Source organism: Natator depressus, chromosome 4 (assembly GCF_965152275.1).
Source record: "Natator depressus isolate rNatDep1 chromosome 4, rNatDep2.hap1, whole genome shotgun sequence".
Lineage (NCBI taxonomy): Eukaryota > Metazoa > Chordata > Testudines > Cheloniidae > Natator > Natator depressus.
In genome coordinates, this window is record NC_134237.1 from 58376553 (window position 1) to 58394540 (window position 17988).

General features: G+C 47.4%; 1 long non-coding RNA gene across 1 annotated transcript in view; it reads left to right on the plus strand.

The window, feature by feature from the left end:
- The window catches only part of LOC141986485 (uncharacterized), a 95061-nt gene that overhangs the window by 51994 nt on the left and 25079 nt on the right, over window positions 1-17988 (plus strand). The window lies entirely within an intron of this gene.

Below are 17988 nucleotides of genomic sequence, written 5' to 3' on the forward strand. Positions count from 1 at the left end.
TCAATATCTACGTTAATCATTATGAGACACAAATCCTACCCCCCTGTACTGTGGGAATGGAAAATGCTCCTGCAATGGAGATGGTGTTGTTCTACCATGCAGAAGTGGGATGTGGAAGAGAACAGGAACTGTAAATTAAAATTCCAGATCAGACAGGGGATGCAGTGCCTCCCTTGCCCCTGCATGCTGCTGAAAAGGACTGGGGTGGGGCAAGATGGGAAATGGCAGGGCAGGCTGGAGGATAGGGTGACCAGATAGCAAATATGAAAAATCGGGACAGAGGGTGGGGGGTAAATAGGAGCCAATATAAAAAAAGCCCCAAATATTGGGAGTGTCCCTATAAAATCGGGACATCTGGTCACCCTACTGGAGGATCTCCCACTGCACAGATCCTTTACTCCTTTCTGTACCTGGAGTACAGATCTAATCCTACCCTGGATCTTGGCTGGATTAGTCACCACAGAGTGAGTCTGATGTAACTGTGTATGCCCCACCTGTTTTCTGCCTTCCCCTTCTTCTTCTCCTTCTCCTTTAATAGAGCTCCACAACCCCAACAAAGGTACTGAAACTTGGAAGAGGATTTGAAACTGTGAGCCAAATCCTGAAGTTCTTATTCTCTATTTATACAAAACTCTCGCTGAAACCTGAGTAAGGAGTATGGTATTTGTCCAGACAAATTAATATCTCTAAAATTTAATAGCTTATTTACAGGGACAACTTTTATATCCTTTGAAGAGTGATAGCTGTTTATTCTAAATGGATGCCACATTGCCTCAGGTCCTTCCAGCCCTGTTGTTTCCCAAGTTCAGTTTCATTTGAGCCTTCATACTGTACTCCAAAGTACTTTTTGAAATGAAGCGCTGGGATACACTAATCTGTAACCCGTAGGAGGAAGACTCCTTAGGGCTGTTACTTCTCAATAATCTAAGCAACAGCTGACATATGAACCTAGCTGGCAAAGATGCCATAGCATAGCTATTTTTTGACTGTGATGCGAAGACAGTGAAAGCATTTTCTTCCAGGCCAGTTTTCATTATCATTTGTAACAGGGTCACATTGAAACAGCCTTGGAAGGAAATAGAAAGTAAATATGTTGTGCCACAAACTGAGACCCACAAAATGTTTTTTTTAAATTGTAGCCAGGATTTGACTATATTATTATTGTCCACATATTTATTATGCTGATTTTGATGTTGGGGGGATAAGCCTAGTATTTGAACAAAAAACTTAATTTTGGGGGGATTTTATGGTTTTCTTCCAGGCTAACAGTGTATGTCATAAAAATTTGCTTATACCAGGCAATGCAGTGAAAATGTGTGCTAAAAACGGAGACCACAGGGAACTTCTTTGGGTTTCTGTTTGGACTCAGTGTCCTGCCCAGGTTCATTGAAAGGGTTGTGAGGTGGACCAAATGTTATGGTGTAAACAAGTTGAGAATCAAGATAGCCTTCCTTTTGGCCCCCATCTGGGACACACTTAACTTTGAAGTGTTCAAAGCAGAGGCCCCATGACCTGCAACCCTCCCTCTGATGTCTTCTGGGATGGGGGTTGGCCAGATTTTCCCCCCACCCATCCCGACCCTAGCACCAGACTGAAGCAGGATCTTTGGAGGACCAATACTGGGCTTCTGAATTTGGGATTATGAAACACTGGGCTCCAGTGATCTGCCTACCTGTTGCAGTAAGGTTTTACCTGAGTGGGTTGCAAACACAACTGCAGAACCCTCCTCTTTTATCTGGGCTTACGACCAGCACTATTAGCAGTAGCAGAGCTCCCCTCATAGTGGCTTAGTAAAAGCTTTCTGGTCACAGTGGGAAAACCTGGAGTTTAAAGATGAAATAAAGAGGATATGGGAGAGGCCAGGGGGTTGTGGATGCAGGTACTAGCTGGTTATACCAGATACACTGAAAAAGTAGGGGTCATGATCTTAAAACCACTGGAAATTTTGGTGTTACAAAAATCTTAGCCAAGCTAAGGGAGAAATTCTGTTCGGTAAAATGCAGAAAGGAAGTAGAAAATTGGTGCAGGAACTATAATACTTGTGTTGCAAAGAAGGACCCCCTCCCCTTAAAGTGAGAGAGCCCTTTAGCAGAAGTATCTTATTCTGGTCCCAATGGAACACACTGCCATTGCTATTCTTGGGCCCTTGCCTGAGGCAGAGGCTGGTAATCAATATTTGTTGGTAGCTATGAACTACTCATAAAATGGCCTGGGGTTTATCCAATAAGAAATTGAGAGGCTGTGACAGTAGCTGAGGTCCTAGTGAATGATTTTTTCACCAGATTTGGGATCATGAGTAAATTACATATAAAGCAAAGGAGAAACTTTGAATACAAAGTGTTTCAATTGATTTGTGAGATTCTAGGGATCCACAAAACTCAAAATTCCCCAGTACAGTCACAATTTGATGGCATGGTGGAAAGGTTCAATAGGACTTTGGCGGTTCAGCTGGCTACTTTTGTAGAATAGCACTAAAGGGAGTGGGACCAGCATATCCTTTTGATGATTTATGGAACTACAATCAATGGGAATGCAACATGTACCCCAGCATTCCTCATATTTGGGCATGAACTGAGGACCGCAGCAAACCTCTTGTATGGCGTTCCTGAAGAGGAATAAATGGACTAGAATGATTTGAACTCTGGAAACCCTACAATCCAAAATTCAAAAAGTTCGCACCTTTCCTAGGGAAAATTTGAGGATAACCTTTGAAGAAATAAAAAGGCTGTATGATATAAGGCAGAGGTGGGCAAGCTACGGCCCGTGGGACTCTCCTGCCCAGCCCCTGAGCTTCTGGCTGGGGAGGCTAGCCTCTGCCCCCTCACCTGCTGTCCCCCTTCCCCCGCAGCCACACTGCCACACAGGCAGCGCGGCTGGGTCCGTCTGGGCAGCGGGGCTGCGAGCTCCTGCCACTCTGAGCAGCATGGTAAGGGAGCGGCGGCGGTGCGCACGCAGCGGCGAGTAGGGGGTTCCAGGGGGCAGTCAGGGGACAGGGAACAGGGGGCGGTTGGATGAGGCAGAGGTTCTGGGGGGGGGCCGTCAGGGGTCGGGTAACGGTGGGGGAGTTGGATAGGCATGGGAGTCCAGGGGGCCTATCAGGGGACGGGGGTGTGGATAGGGGTCGGGGCAGTCTGGGGATAGGGAGCCGAGCGGGTTAGATAGGGGGCGGGGTCCTGGGGGGCCTGTCAGGGGGCTGGGGTGTGGATAGGGGTTGGGGGGGCAGTCAGGGGACAGGGAGCTGGGGGGGTTGGATAGGTGTGGGAGACCCAGGGGGCCTGGCAGGGGGCGGGGGTGTGGATAGGGGTCAGGGCAGTCAGGGGACAGGGAGAAGGGGGGGTAGATGGGGGTAGGGTCTCAGGGGGGCGGTTAGGGGCGGGGAGGTGCTGGGAGGGGGCGGTCAGCGGACAAGGAGCGGGGAGGATTGGATGGGTTGACGGTTCTGAGGGGGGCAGTCAGGGGGTGGGAAGTGGGTGGGGGCAGATAGGGGGTGGGGGCCAGGCTGTTTGGGGGGCACAGCCTTCCCTACCCGGCCCTCCATACAGTTTTGCACCCCGATGTGGCCCTCGGGCCAAAAAGTTTGCCCACCCCTTACCCCAGACCATATGATATAAGGTCATATGGGGAAACTTAAGAGGGGACCTTGCACAATCTTAAAAGAAAGAAGAGTAGGAACCTTAAACTGGATAATCCTTAGGAGGGGCCCTGTACAGTACTGACTCAAATAAAGGAAGAGGTAAAGAGGATACAACTGGGCCCAAGACTAAACCCAAAGTTATCCATACGTATGAGAAGATATCATGGAGACAGAATTTCACCTTGGCTGCCCCCTAACTGTGAGAATGTAGCTGAAAGTTGAGGCTGAAAGAGTTGTTAAAGATGAATTCCCCATTAAGAGTTAGGACAAGATGGGCAGGGTCTGTCTCAGCCATCAGATTCCACAGAAACAACAGGAGTTCCTTCAGGGCTGATTGAAAGGAAACTCAGGGAGAGAAAAGCCCCAAAGAGATGTGGGTGGGCAAAAAATTATTTTGGGTAGGTGATATGAAAACATCTTGACAGAAAGGCACTGTCTTGGATCATAGTTAACCTTGTATCATTTTTAATTTCTTAATTTATTTTCTTTATGTTTGAGATGGGTTGTTGGTGTTACCCTTTTAGGGCTCATTGAGATAAGAAGCAAGGCTGAGGTGGGGAGAGAGGTGTTTTGAGTTGTGTGAAACCTTGTTATGGGATGAGGTTGATAGGTTTGAGTTTACCTTTCAGTTAGCATAACTGTAAGCATAACCTCCACTTAAGACAAAGAAAGGTGTGAACCTTCCCAGGAGCTTTTTCTGAGTATTGTGTGTGTGGGGGGGGGGGGGGAATGACCACAAAGAAACTGAGCACAGACAAGAAAGGCTATGGCTACACTACAGCGTAAGTTAACATGAGTAACATATGTAGCTCAGGGGTGTGAATTAGCCACAGTGGTGGACAGCACTATGTCGGTGGGAGAGCTTCTCCTGCCAACATACCTACTGCCCCTTGTGGGGGCTGGAGTAATTAAGCTGATGGGAGAGCTCCCTCCTGTTGGTTTAGAGTGGCTATATTAGGGCTTATCTACACTGGCAATTTACAACACTGCAACTTTCTTGCTCAGGGTGTGAAAAAACACCCCCCTGAGCGCAGCAAATTTCGGAGCTGTAAAGCACCAGTGTAAACAGTGCACCAGCACTGGGAGCTACGCCCCTTGTGGTGGTGGTTTTTTTCAAGCACTGGGAGAGCTCTGTCCCAGCGCTCTGCCGCGACCACACAAGCCACGTTAAAGCGCTGCTGTGGCAACGCTTTAGTATCACCAGTGTAGACTAGCCCTTAGAGCTTACAGCGTTTCAGCTACATTGCTGCAACTGCGCCCCACTCTAAACTCTCTAGTGTAGCCATAGCCTAAGAGAGAGAGGGAGCCAACCTAACAGAGGAGCTGTGAAAGCACAGTGGCTGACCCTGGAAGAAACCTTGGGGAGGGGTTTTTGGACCAGAGTGCAGACTGAAAAGAGTGTTCTTGGTGCTGTGAGCAAAAGAAGTTGTGATTCCTTCTGTGTTCAGAGACACAGAACTTTGTATATTCTTTGTAATAAACAAAACTGCAGCATCACAGGAGATACCAGATTCCATCAATTCCAACTGGAACATCCCAAAGTCCCCAAACTATGACTAGCTGCTCATGTCAAAAGGGGCAACAATATTCTCCCACCCATGTGTAAGGCCACAAGAAAAGGACCTACAATTTTGGTGAGGCCACTACAGTCCTAATCCAGAGATTATCAGGAAGCACTGACTGATCTAGCCCTATAATTTAGGGTGATCAGTTGATAGGTATATTGCCCCAACAGTCCTTGAAAGGTCTTCTGCAGGTGCAGTGTTGCCAACTCTCCCAGTTTTATCCCATTTTTGGTCCTTTCTAAAGATGGTTTTGCAATGCCTTGAAGCTCTGGTTGGCTGCCTTCCCACTTCCTTGCTTCCTGGGGAAGAGCAGCCAATTGGCGCTGCTGTGGGAACCTGGAAGAGCCCTATCCCTCTCCCCTTAGGCTCTGACAGAAGTTTTTGAGTAGAGAGGGAAGGAGGGAGCAGAAAGAGTCTAGCTTCTCAGGGCAGCTTTAGTCCCCTCCTCTCTCTCTCTCCTCCTATGGAAATTGGTCAGTTTCTCTTGCTCTTCCCTCCTCCCCTGCCTTCTCCTCTAATCCTGCAACACCGGGCCTGGGAAGGGGAAGAAGAGCTCTCTGGCTGGAACTGTCCCTGACCCCAGACCAGAGAGAATAGCGTGGTGAACTTCTACAGCTGCACGAGGAGCATAGGGGAGGCTGCGGGCACGGGGCAGATGTGGGGCTGCGGGGGTGGACAATACTGATGTGGATGTGAGGGCTGAGGCAGATGTAAGGGCTAAGGACACAAAATTAATTGAGATAGGGTATAAAGGGGACAGAAGTTACATGGGGTTAGGTGCATAACTGATGGGCTGGGGGAACAGCATTAATTAATCAGAATTTTGAGGTTTGGGAAGAAGGTGGAAGCTCTGCACCATCAGGCACCACTTTATACAAATCTGTGTAATTTGTTCTCAAGTGGGTCCAATAGCATGATCTCCTGCAGCAGGAGCATTACTCACTATCCATCTCTGAGGCTTGCCAGCACTGTAATTGTCACATCTAATGAAGGTGGGCAGGGGTGGTTCCGAAATGAGAAAACCTACCAAAAAACATTATATAATCCCCTTTTAAAAGTCTAGTGGTTTTGGGGGGCAATCTCCTCATTGTTTGGGGGTCTAACTCATGATTTTTGAATTTTGTGGATTGACAGTAATACAAACCTGCCTCCCTCCCCCCGCACTCCGGTAGCAGGAGGGCAGGAAAGCCTTCAGCTCCATGTGTTACTTGTTCCATATTGATAGTGGGCCCTGAGAGGTTGCTATGGAAACTCTATGATATTCCTAGTTGCTCCAGGCTCCTCAGTCCATGGTGTTCCCAAGTTGTGTGCTCACTATGGAGTAGACGGAAGCTTTACTATGCTGCTACAGGAAGGGGGCCAAGCAGGCCTATCACCTTCTAGAAGATTCCTTTCAAGGACAGGATGGAGTGTGGGGGAAGACAAGGGGTTTCTCAGGAAGCTTAAAGAGCAGAAATGCAAGTCACAGGAATTCCCAAGAAAAATGTAGAAGGAAATTGGAGTCGGTAGTTGAGCCTGTTGAGGGAGTTTGTTGCTGTTGAGAGGAAGGAGAGGGGTGAAAATGGTAAGTTTTACGGGGATTCCAATAGATTTGAACCTAAATTTTGATTGTACATTAAAGGGTTCACCCCTTGCTTACCTTGGAAAAAAAAATCTTGCAGTCTGGGCTAATAAAATGTATGTGAGGTGAAAGCAGAGGCTTTCACACAGCTCTGATACACTCCATTGGACAAATTATATTCTAGAGCAGTGTTTCTTAATCTTTTTGTGCTGGTGACCCTCTTTGGACTTAAAAAAAAATGGTGACCCCCATATACTGAGACTTGAAAAAATTGCAGCACCCTACCTTAAATATCATTAAGTAAATTATGAAAAATACTGGCCCACCAGCATTAATAAACTGATATTTCAAACCTACACAAATATCTGGGCCTGTGTTAGGGGGTAGCAAGCAGGGCAATTTCCCGGGCCGCACACCACAATGGGCCACGCAAAGCTAAATTACATGCTTCAGCCCTAGGTGGCAGGGTTCGAGGTTTCAGCTTCAGCCCTGAGCCCCGCTGCCCAAGGCTGAAGCATGTAGCTTAGCTTTGCGGGGCCCGCTGTGGCATGCAGCCCTGGGCAATTGCCCTGCTTGCTACCCCCTAACACCCAGGGCCAGCTCTAGGCACCAGCAAAACAAGCAGGTGCTTGGGGCGGCACATTTCCAGGGGTAGCATTCCCGCGCCAGCCATGCCGCCTCTAGAAATGTGCCCCTGCTGCCCCAGCTCGCCCCTGCTCCCCGAGCGTGCTGCCGCAGCTCCGCTTCTCCCCCCTTCCTCCCAGGCTTGCCACACGAACAGCTGTTTGGTGTGGCAAGCCTGGGAGGGAGAGAGGAGAAGCTGAGTGGCAACAGCGCACTCGGGGGAGGCAGCGGTGGAGCGGAGGCGAGCTGGGGCGGGGAGCGGTTCCTCTACCCCCCCTCCGTTGCTTCCTGCGCTCCCCCCTCTCACCTCCGCTCCGCTGCCTCTCCCTCGTCTGAGAGGGAGGGGGGAGAAGCGGAGTGGTGGTGTGCTTGGGGGAGCAGGCAGAGCGGAAATGAGCTAGGGTAGGGGAGAAATTCGGCACGCCTGGGGGAGGAGGTGGGGCCAGGTATTTGGGGAAGAGGTTGGGGGGGCATGAAAAAAAAGCGGGGGCGGCCAAAATTTTTTTGCTTGGGGTGGCTGCTAACGCCAGCCCTGCTTGCGACCCCCCTAATCCTGTCCTGTAACCTCCAGTTTGAGAAACACTGTTCTAGAGAAAAAGCCTCTGGTGGAGCACTGATTTTACTTACCTGTCTATATTTTTAATATACTGTAACTCCTCACTTAAAGTGATCCCGGTTAACGTTGTTTTGTTGTTACATTGTTGATCAATTAGGGAACATGCTCGTTTAAAGTTGTGCAATGCTCCCTTATAATATTGTTTGGCAGTTGCCTGCTTTGTCCACTGCTTGCAAGAAGAGCAGCCTTTTGAAGCTAGCTGGTGGGGGCTTGGAACCAGGGTGGACCAGCAGCCCCCCATCAGCTCCCTGTTCCCCTACGTTCCCTGTTCTCCCTGTGCAGCAGCCGCCCCCCAGGCTATCAATTGCTGGCAGTTCAGCTGTCCCTCCCCGCACTGCCATGTGCTGCTCCTGCCCTCTGCCTTGGAGCTGCTCCCCGAGCCTCCTGCTTGCTGAGCAGGGGGAGAAGAGTGGGGCTAATGTCATGGTGTCCCCCTCCCTCCTGGGTGAGACATTCTGCAATAGGGTGGTACATCTAACTTGGTGCTAAACTAGGTGTGTGGGGGCAGGAGTGGATACAGCACTTGTCTTGCAAAATTGTCTTTGCAATGTCTTGCAAAATTCTATCAAGCTGTATTGGTTTCTTATTTAGTGGTTTTGCGTGTTCACACTAGAAATCCAGCTGAGGTTTCTAGTTCCACAAGATGTCTGATGAGTATTATGTTGTCTAATGAGCGCACACAGTCACTGAGGGCTTATGCATCTTTTATGCACCCTGAGTGCAAAACAGAGGATGTTTATATGATGAGAATGTCTTATGAACCTTCAGGAAATTATGCACTTTTTGTAAGTTGTGCAATTAAGCCATTTTTCTTTTTTAGTATTAAAGAAAGTGCCATGGTTTTCTAAAAGCAGCTATGTATTTCAGGATTCTGCAATCTAAGAGAAAGCAGAGGGAGGAAAAGTTATCAAACAGACTAGTGAATCATTTGAAGCCTACGTGGCCTGAACCTGAGAGGGGCTTAGTACCCTCAGCAGCCTTTGCTTTAGCCTAAGGGTACGTCTACACAGCAAAGAAAAACCCATGGCTGGTCCGTGCCAGCCGACTCGAATGTAGGCTATGTGGCTGTTTCATTGCTGTGTAGACTTCCGGGCTTACACTCTAGGATGGGGTGGAAGGGTCCCAGAGTTCGGGCTCATGCTGGAGTTGGAACTTTGGGACCCTCCCACCCCATCCTAGAGTGTAAGCCCGGAAGTCTACACAGCAATGAAACAGCCCCACAGCCCGAGCCAGAGTCAGCTGGCATGGGTCAGCCACAGGTTTTTCTTTGTTTGTAGACATACCATAAAGATCTAGTTTGGCAACCATGATGAGCTGTTCTCATGAGATTTTTAACCTGAAATGGCAGAAATCTTGACTGACATTATAATGATGATAATTTTAGAGATACCTATAAATAGTAAATACATTTGTATTTGTCCCTTCTCCATAGGGTGATGAGGTGTCCGGTTTTCGACCGGAACACCCAGTCGAAAAGGGATTCTGGCGGCTCCAGTCAGCACTGCTGACTGGGCCATTGACTGTCCGGCTGGCAGGCTCCCTGCTACCCTCCACGCTGCCTGGCTCCCGGGAAGCAGCCGGCATGTCCAGGTCCAAGGCTTAGGTGTGGCCAGGGGGATACGCCTGCTTCCCTGCCCTCAGGCGCAGCTCCCATTGGCTGGGTCAGGGCTGGGGACGAACTAGCGCGACTCGCGAGCACTCAGTAGGCAGCTATTGAGTGGTTGTGTGCATGCCTCTCCCACTGCTGCTGGCCCTCTTCTCCTCCTCGTGCTCCTCCTATAGCTGGGCTCCATCTGTCACCCCATCACTGGCACCCAGGAGTTTGAGGTATCCCCGTCTCTGAGTGCTGGGAATGGGGCAGCTGGAGGAGAGGAGAGGAGAAGAGAATGAGACGAATCCAGTGCCCAGCCCAGCCTAGCCTCCTCAAGGAGTCGGGGCAGGCCCGGCCCAGCAGCACCGTCCCAGCACTGCCTCTGCCCTGGCAGCACTGCCTCCCCAGCCCAGGATAATCCTCCTGTGTCCGCTGCTGGCCCCAGCAGCACTTGACTCTGGGCAATTCCTCCCCCACAGCCCTGCACCCCATCACTTCATCCCTCCCCCATCCCATTCCGCCCTGCCCCTCACACCTACCCATCCCAGCCCTGTACCCCTTACAGTGCTCTACCACCCATCCTCTCCACCTCCCAGAGCTGCCTCCCCCATGTCCCTCACCTCCCACAGCCCTGCACCCCATTCACCTCCATATACTGCTGCACTCCCATTTTGTCCCTATACACCCCTGTGCCCCCCCACATCCTCATACACCTGTACCCTTCTGCCTCCCCCTGCATCCCCATCCTCCCTACATACCCCTCCCATACCCCCTCCTCTCTCCTTCACTGCCCTCTCTCACCCTCACCCTACTCTCATCCGTGGCCTCTTTCCCTCCCCATCCTCTCTCCTCCACACCCCCCACATCTTTTCCCCTCCAACCCACCCTCCTCCCTTCCTGGGTGGGTGATTTAGGCAGCCCCTGGAAGAGTGGAGTCCTCCCGGGCACCATCATAATCAGACAGAGAAAAAAAAAGGCAATAAAACCAGACAATAAAACTCAGCCAGCAGCCCAGGGCTCAGGCAGAGCAGAGCCCCCTCAGTGCCAGGTGGCCAGCCTCTGGCCCCTTCTCTCTGGGGACCAACCTTCACACCGGGCATGGCGGTGCTGCAGCCCCCTGGTCAAGGAACCCATGGGCACGGGAAGTCTCCTGCAGATAGGGTGACCAAGCGTCGGAGGGAGGAGGGATGGAGTGAGTGGGGGACAGGGCCTTGGGAAGGGGTAGGGCTGGGGGCAGGGCATGGGTGTTCGGTTTTCTGGAATTAGAAAGTTGGCAACCCTACTTCTCCATACTCTCAGATTTCAGGAATGGGGTTACTGAGGCCCATCATGAGTTAATAGATCGTGATTATTTCTAAATGAGAACTCTATAAATATCAAAACAGTTTTTAAAAGTCTTTGTAACTCTTTCACTAGCCACATAGTTGTATATGGTCTCTGTGAAACAGACATTTTAATGATGCTTCCTAGCAGAAGGCTCTCCGTGAAGTAGGGAGAAATTCATGGCATGCAGATACCATTTGAATGTAAAGGCAAACAGGAGACTTTTAAATTTGTTTTAAGGACAGTTCTAGCTTAAAAATATTTTAACAGCGAAAAAGAAAATGGTTTTACAACTATATTAACCACCGTTCAGATCTCTGGCTATGCTTGTCACTGGCTAAACTGTGTATGACACAATAGTGCTTTTGTGATCTGAACCACAAAGAATTTAGGACTCCATTTACTGAAATTAAAAAACTACATATATAGGTGAGAAATCTTGTTTTTATTTCTTTTGCTTGACTGTGCTTTCCTTATTACTTACTTATTACTTATTACAAGATAAATCAGACCAAAACATTGACTTTCCATTTATTCCATAATGAATGGCTGGGCATGTATAAGGTCAGTATGCAGAAAGATGCTGAAGACTGAGTCAGGCACTGGTAGTATGAGGAATGGTTTGAAAACTGGAAATTTGAAGACTGAAGATGCCAGGAGTTAGATCTTTTCACATGCAAAGTGGAACAAAAAGCTACTTTTTGCAGCTCACCTCAGAGGGTATTCTTTTTCCCATTTTCCCTCTCCTATGTCCTCTTATTTGCTTGCTTAAACAAAAATTTGAAACTAGAGAAGTAATACTCAAGACACATCATTCCTTACTTCTTATTAATATGGAAGATGAGCTGGAATGTACTGTAGTCTCATTCTTGCATACTATGTAACAATAGCAATTTTTAATCATATATTATTTTGTTTTAACCTACATGCTGATAAGATTAATTTGCTACTCTCTATTAAAGGAAACAAATTATAGAACAGCATGATGATTTGATAATACAAAGAAAGCTTTTTAATGGAGATAATAGCCCCTCTAGGAACTGAAATACAGTCTGTTCCTGATCTCATTGACACCATTTTTACATCAGTGTAACTTCAATAACTTAACTGTTACTGACTTATTTATTCCTCTGAGGTACTAAACAAAAATGCTGAGGGGCGGGCGGGGGAGGAGAAATATAGGAGAGTTTAAAAGTTATTACAAGTACATTTTTTCTGTAGACTATTTCAGGGGTTCTCACACTGGGGATCGGGACCCCTCAGGGGGTCGCGAGGTTATCACATGGGAGGTCGCGAGCTGTCAGCCTCCACCCCAAGCCCCGCTTTACATCCAGCATTTATAATGGTGTTAAATATACTTAAAACTGTTTTTAATTTATAAGGGAGGGTCGCACTCAGAGGCTTGCTATGTGAAAGGGGTCACCAGTTCAAAAGTTCGAGAACCACTGGACTATTTTGACTTATTTCGGATGAATGCGCACCAGTCAAGTCTACCAATTTCCCATCTATTTTACTGCCTCTGTACCATTAGAGGAAAACTACAGTGTAATATAAAAGCTATTCTAATCAGCATACCTAATTATAAAGAAGAGTAAATCATTTGAATTTTTTAAATGCATCTTAAATTTGTCAAAGACTAAAAAAAAATCAAGCAAGAAGCTACATACTTTTAACAGTGTGAGGATGCATGTAGAATAAGATTCTAATTCTTTCTAATTTGTTTTAAGGAAAGTTCTGATTTTAAAAAAAAAGGTATGTATGAATTTAAGGGCTTTGTCTACACAGAGATTTAAGGTTTGGCAAGTTGGGAAATAAATCAATTGCACCCTCGCTGCCATGCTGTCCTTTCCATGAGGACCCTGCTGCCACACTTTAAAAGTTCTGTAGCATACTTTGACCTGCTGTTTTGGAAACAAAGCAACAAGGAGAGATTGGAAGCAAGGTTCTCACTGCTCACAAGTTTCAACTCAATTATTAACAAAGTTTGTATTGGGAAACTTCTGTATGATATGGTGATGAGTACAATGGAATTGGGGCGGGGGGGGAATATAACAAACCATATAGTGGCTATGAAGGACATTTGTCCCTTAAGAGAGAATGCAGCTACAGCAGCCTTCTATCCTGACTCGCCAACCAAGTGCAAACTCTCATAACGCAATTCTTCCATGGAAGCAATTTGGAGGATGGGCCACCTTAATAGAGAAGAAAAAGGGATAGATTTCAATCACATCCGGCAGAAGACAGTGTTACTTCCATTAAAAGTAGCAGATGGTCATCTGTCCAGCCATTAGAACCACATTTCAGTTGCTCCAAATTGATGTTGGAAATGATTTGCTGGCTGAACTTAATAAGTATGTTAGGAGACCTGTTTGGCTATCTTGCATGTGTCCAAAGATATTGTCTTTGTATCATCATTCTGCTTTCTCTACTTATGCAGTTATGTTTTCTTTGCAGGGATCATAGTAATTAGTTCGTTAATATTTTATTTTTATTATAGTGACTTGTAAAGACCCTAATCATATTGGAGCTGCATGGTACTGCGTGCTGTACAAATACATAAGACAACATAGTCCCTAGCTATGAAGAGCTTACAATCTAATTTATGACAAATAGTCTCACTTTTGGAATTATGGGATAGAGCAGTTCTTTGGTTGTAGAAGTATTTATTTCTCTTAGCTACCAGTGAACAGCAATTTCTGGTACCACACACCTTGCTTTCTTGTACAGAGGACTTCCTCTAAATTCTGTGTTTTACATTGTTTTAAGCCTGTTTATTGGCTGTCAATAGTACAAACGAAACTTTGAACATTTAGGCCCTAATTATTATTATTAATAATTATTATTGGTGCTCCAGTCATTAGATCTCCCCTTTAGTCAGACAGTGCATTGCACAGAGTCTGCTCATGTTTGGGAGGACCATCAGTTTGCCCTTCTTGTCTCTATAGTCCTATTCTGGAGGCAAAGATGTTAATTTCTGTCCCATTGGGATGTACAGGTTTCCCCTTATGTTTGGTCCTTGTCCTCAAGAGGCCTGGAACCTCTTTGGTTCTTAAGTCTCTGCTAAGGAGTAGATAGGGGAACCCAGGCCCACCCACTCCACTGGTTCCTGCACAGGGCCCTTAACCCAGGCAGGCAGAATCAGTGCTCAACAATTCTGCTGTAACTTGAGCTCCTTCCTATCTCCCTTGGTTCTGTAGGCTTCTGCAGCCTGTGGCTCTGGTCATCCCTTCTTTGGGTTGTGGTCACTCTGGGACAGTTTCTCACCAGCTTTCTGCAGGACCGTCTCCTTGCACCTTGGGTGGCCACCCTGCTCCTCTGCGTCTCAGCTCTTTTATTCTCTCAGCTGCTGTTAGGCTGCTAATCAGCACTGGCTGGCAGTTCCTACATTAACTCCTTGGTTGCCAGGCCCGCATGGGCTCTATACACCCCATAACATGGTGGAAATAATAGGGTAGTGCCTTAGGGCCCCAATCGTGGATCAGCTGTGATAGCAATCTGATCCATATAGGCATCTATTCCCATTAGGGTTGCCAGGCGTCCGGTTTTTCGACTGGAATGCCCGGTTGAAAAGGGACCCTGGCGGCTCCAGTCAGCACCTCTGACTGGGCCATTAAAAGACCAGTTGGCGGCGCAGCGGGGATAAGGCTGGCTCCCTGTTTACCCTGGCTCTGCACAGCTCCTTGGAAGCAGCCGGCATGTCCGGCCCCTAGGTGCAGGGGCAACCAGGGAAGCGCCGTCTCCGCAGCTCCCATGGACTGGGAACCGTGGCCAATGGGAGCTCCGGGGGCGGTGCCTGCGGGCGCAGGCAGCGCGTCTCCATATAGGGGCCAGACATGCTGGCCGCTTCCAGGAGAAGCGTGAAGCCGGGGCAGACAGGGAGCCTGCCTTAACCCTGATGCACGATCAACCAGGAGCCACCTAAGGTAAGCGCCGCCCAGCTGGAGCCTACACCCTGAGCCCCCTGCCCCAGATCGGAACCCCCTCCTGCACCCTAACTCCCTTCCAGACTACGCACCACCATCACTTGCACCCCCTCCCACACCCAAACCCCTATCCCACCCCTGAGCTCCCTCCCGCACTCCAAACCCCTCGGCCCCAGCTCAGTGCCTCCTCCTGCATCCTAAATCCCTCATCCCCAGTCCCATCTCAGAGTCTGCACCACCAGCTGGAGCCCTCATCCCTTCCTGCACCCCAGCCCTCCTCCCCAGCCCAGTTAAAGTGAGTGAGGGTGGGGGAGAGTGAGCAATGGAGGGAGGAGGGCTGGAGTGGGTGGAGGTGGGGCCTCGGAGCAGGAGCGGGGCTAGGGTGTTTGGTTTTGTGCAATTAGAAAGTTGCCAACCCTAATCCCCATGTAGAGTTCCATTGTACAATCATTATCACTGTACTTCCATTGTCTACTGCCAGCATGCTCATGGCCGCTATGACGTACAAGCTTACATTCTGATTGCTTAGAGGCTTGATTCAAAGCCCCTTGAAGTCGTTGCAAGTGTTTCCATTTACTACATTGGGCGTAGACCATATGGGAGCAATGGAAGTAAACCTGTATCTCTCATGTTCAATTTCTCTGAATACTTCAAGAGAATTCACTATTGTTCTGTTTTCTTCAGATCTAAGATATATTTTGAACATATCCCATTGCAGTCAATGGAACTTCTGTTGACTTCAGTAGGATTTGTACAATCATAAACTTCTGGCAAACTGAGGAAATGGACTGAAGTGAAAGTTACAGTGCTGGGTACCCAGCACATCATCCTTCTGCTTGTGATGGTAGAACCTTCAAAAAGTATAAGTTCTCTAAATAATTGTAGATCACTTTGTGAAGTTCTAGGGCCATATCCTCTCCTGTCCCTCGGGAGTACTTTTTGCACTCTCCCAATGCTGAGCCTGCCAAAAGCTCAAAAGAACTGTTGGAGAAGGTGGGGATCTTATTGGCATCTGGGAGCCCAAGCAAATCCCATTGCTAGCAGATCGAGGGACGTGATCGTTCCCCTCTATTCGACATTGGTGAGGCCTCATCTGGAGTACTGTGTCCAGTTTTGGGCCCCACACTACAAGAAGGATGTGGAAAAATTGGAAAACGTCAAGCGGAGGGCAACAAAAATGATTAGGGGACTGGAACACATGACTTATGAAGAGAGGCTGAGGGAACTGGGATTGTTTAGTCTACAGAAGAGAAGAATGAGGGGGGATTTGATAGCTGCTTTCAACTATCTGAAAGGGGGTTCCAAAGAGGATGGATCTAGACTGTTCGCAGTGGTAGCTGATGACAGAACAAGGAGTAATGGTCTCAAGTTGCAGTGAGGGAGATTTAGGTTGGATATTAGGAAAAGCTTTTTCACTAGGAGGGTGGTGAAACACTGGAATGCGTTACTAGGGAGGTGGTGGAATCTCCTTCCTTAGATATTTTTAAGGTCAGGCTTGACAAAGCCCTGGCTGGGATGATTTAGTTGGGGATTGGTCCTGCTTTGAGCAGGGGGTTGGACTAGATGACCTCCTGAGGTTCCTTCCAACCCTGATATTCTATGATTCTATGATGCTTTTATATTTTTATAAAGACAGAAATACAGTAAGGATACTTGTGGCCCAAGCTCATCTAGCCCTGTTCCAAGATTCTGCCCCTTTAAGCTCAATGAAAGCTAGCTCAGCTAGACAGAGATGCTGCAATCACACCTCCCAGTTGTGGTTTAGTCACACCCTGTGACATGACTGCATAAAATGTAAGCTTATATCTCTATCAGAAGAGGAGAAACCTGGAGGAAGGCTCTTTTGCAAATGGAGCAAGGCTGGAAAATCTTGCCACCTAGGAACTAGGGCTCTAGGCAAGCCCCTAGGAGGAGCGAGGAAACCCTGTGCCAAGGGATAAAAATTTTTAGGTGTATCCTCTAGAAGAAGGGCTGTAAAGAACCCTGCAACAAAGTGGAAGTGTTGTATTAGGAGTGGCGGGGCCGGGGGGGAGGATTGAGCAGGGGGAGAATAGGCTTCAGAGGACCTAAAGAACTGTGTGTTGTTTGTTTGGTGTTAATAAATCAAATTCCCCAAAATGTGGAATTTTTTTGAACATGTGAGTATGTGTTTGTCTGAGAGGGAAGCTGGGGTTACTGAGGTGCTGTGCTGTAGCATAGCCTGTACTGGACAACACTCTGCAACATTCAGCTTTTAGGAAAAATCAGTGCTGTGAACTCACCTTCAAGAATGTTATCTAGCATCTAAATTCCCTGCATGCCAATATTATGAATCTGGAGCAGTCTCCTCATAATAGTTTTATGTTTTCCTCTCCTTAAAGTAGATTTCTTTCTAAGTCTGATGTAACTTATTTCCACACATCTTCTAGCTTTATATATTTACTGCAGCAAATATAGTTGCCTTGTGCCATCTCACCATGGCTAGCTGGGACATCCAGGACATAATTCTAAAATTTTTGTTTTCTTAAAAAAATATCTTGCAGGTCACCTTTAAATAGGTCTCTAAGTTTAGTTAATTTTCTCCTCATCAAGCAGTTTCTCTAAGGCATTCTCTGTCTGGTATTCTCACAATTCGTGATATTAGTTGCTACTTGATTTTTTTTTTCCTTTAGAGTATCCTACAAATTCAGAGCTAATCAGTGAATATGAGCAGTTTAGATAATTTTTGCTAATATAAATTTCCTTAATTTATCCAGGTTAAATTGCAACTGCCATCACGATGTCTGATCCCTATAGTGTTTAAATCCATCTGTAGTTTCTTGCAGTCCTCCTTAGCTTTTTATTAACCAAAACACTTTTGAGTCTTCCGGAATCTGTAAAAAGGGTTTAAGTGACAATTATATGACAATTATACGTATACTATCTTGCATAATTAGTGAAACAAATAGGTGTAAGACGTAATGAGTACATTTAGACTTTACAGTTTGCTTTTCAACAAGCATAGCAGAAGCTGCTAGGGCATCAGGGATTCATCAAAGCTTTCAGTGCATCATCAGTGTAGTGTAGAATAGATGCATCTCAATGCCAATGCATCCATGCGGCCAGGTAGGGGGCGGAAATGCAGGACTTACTATTATAAATGAAACAACGAGGAGTCTTTGTGGCACTTAGA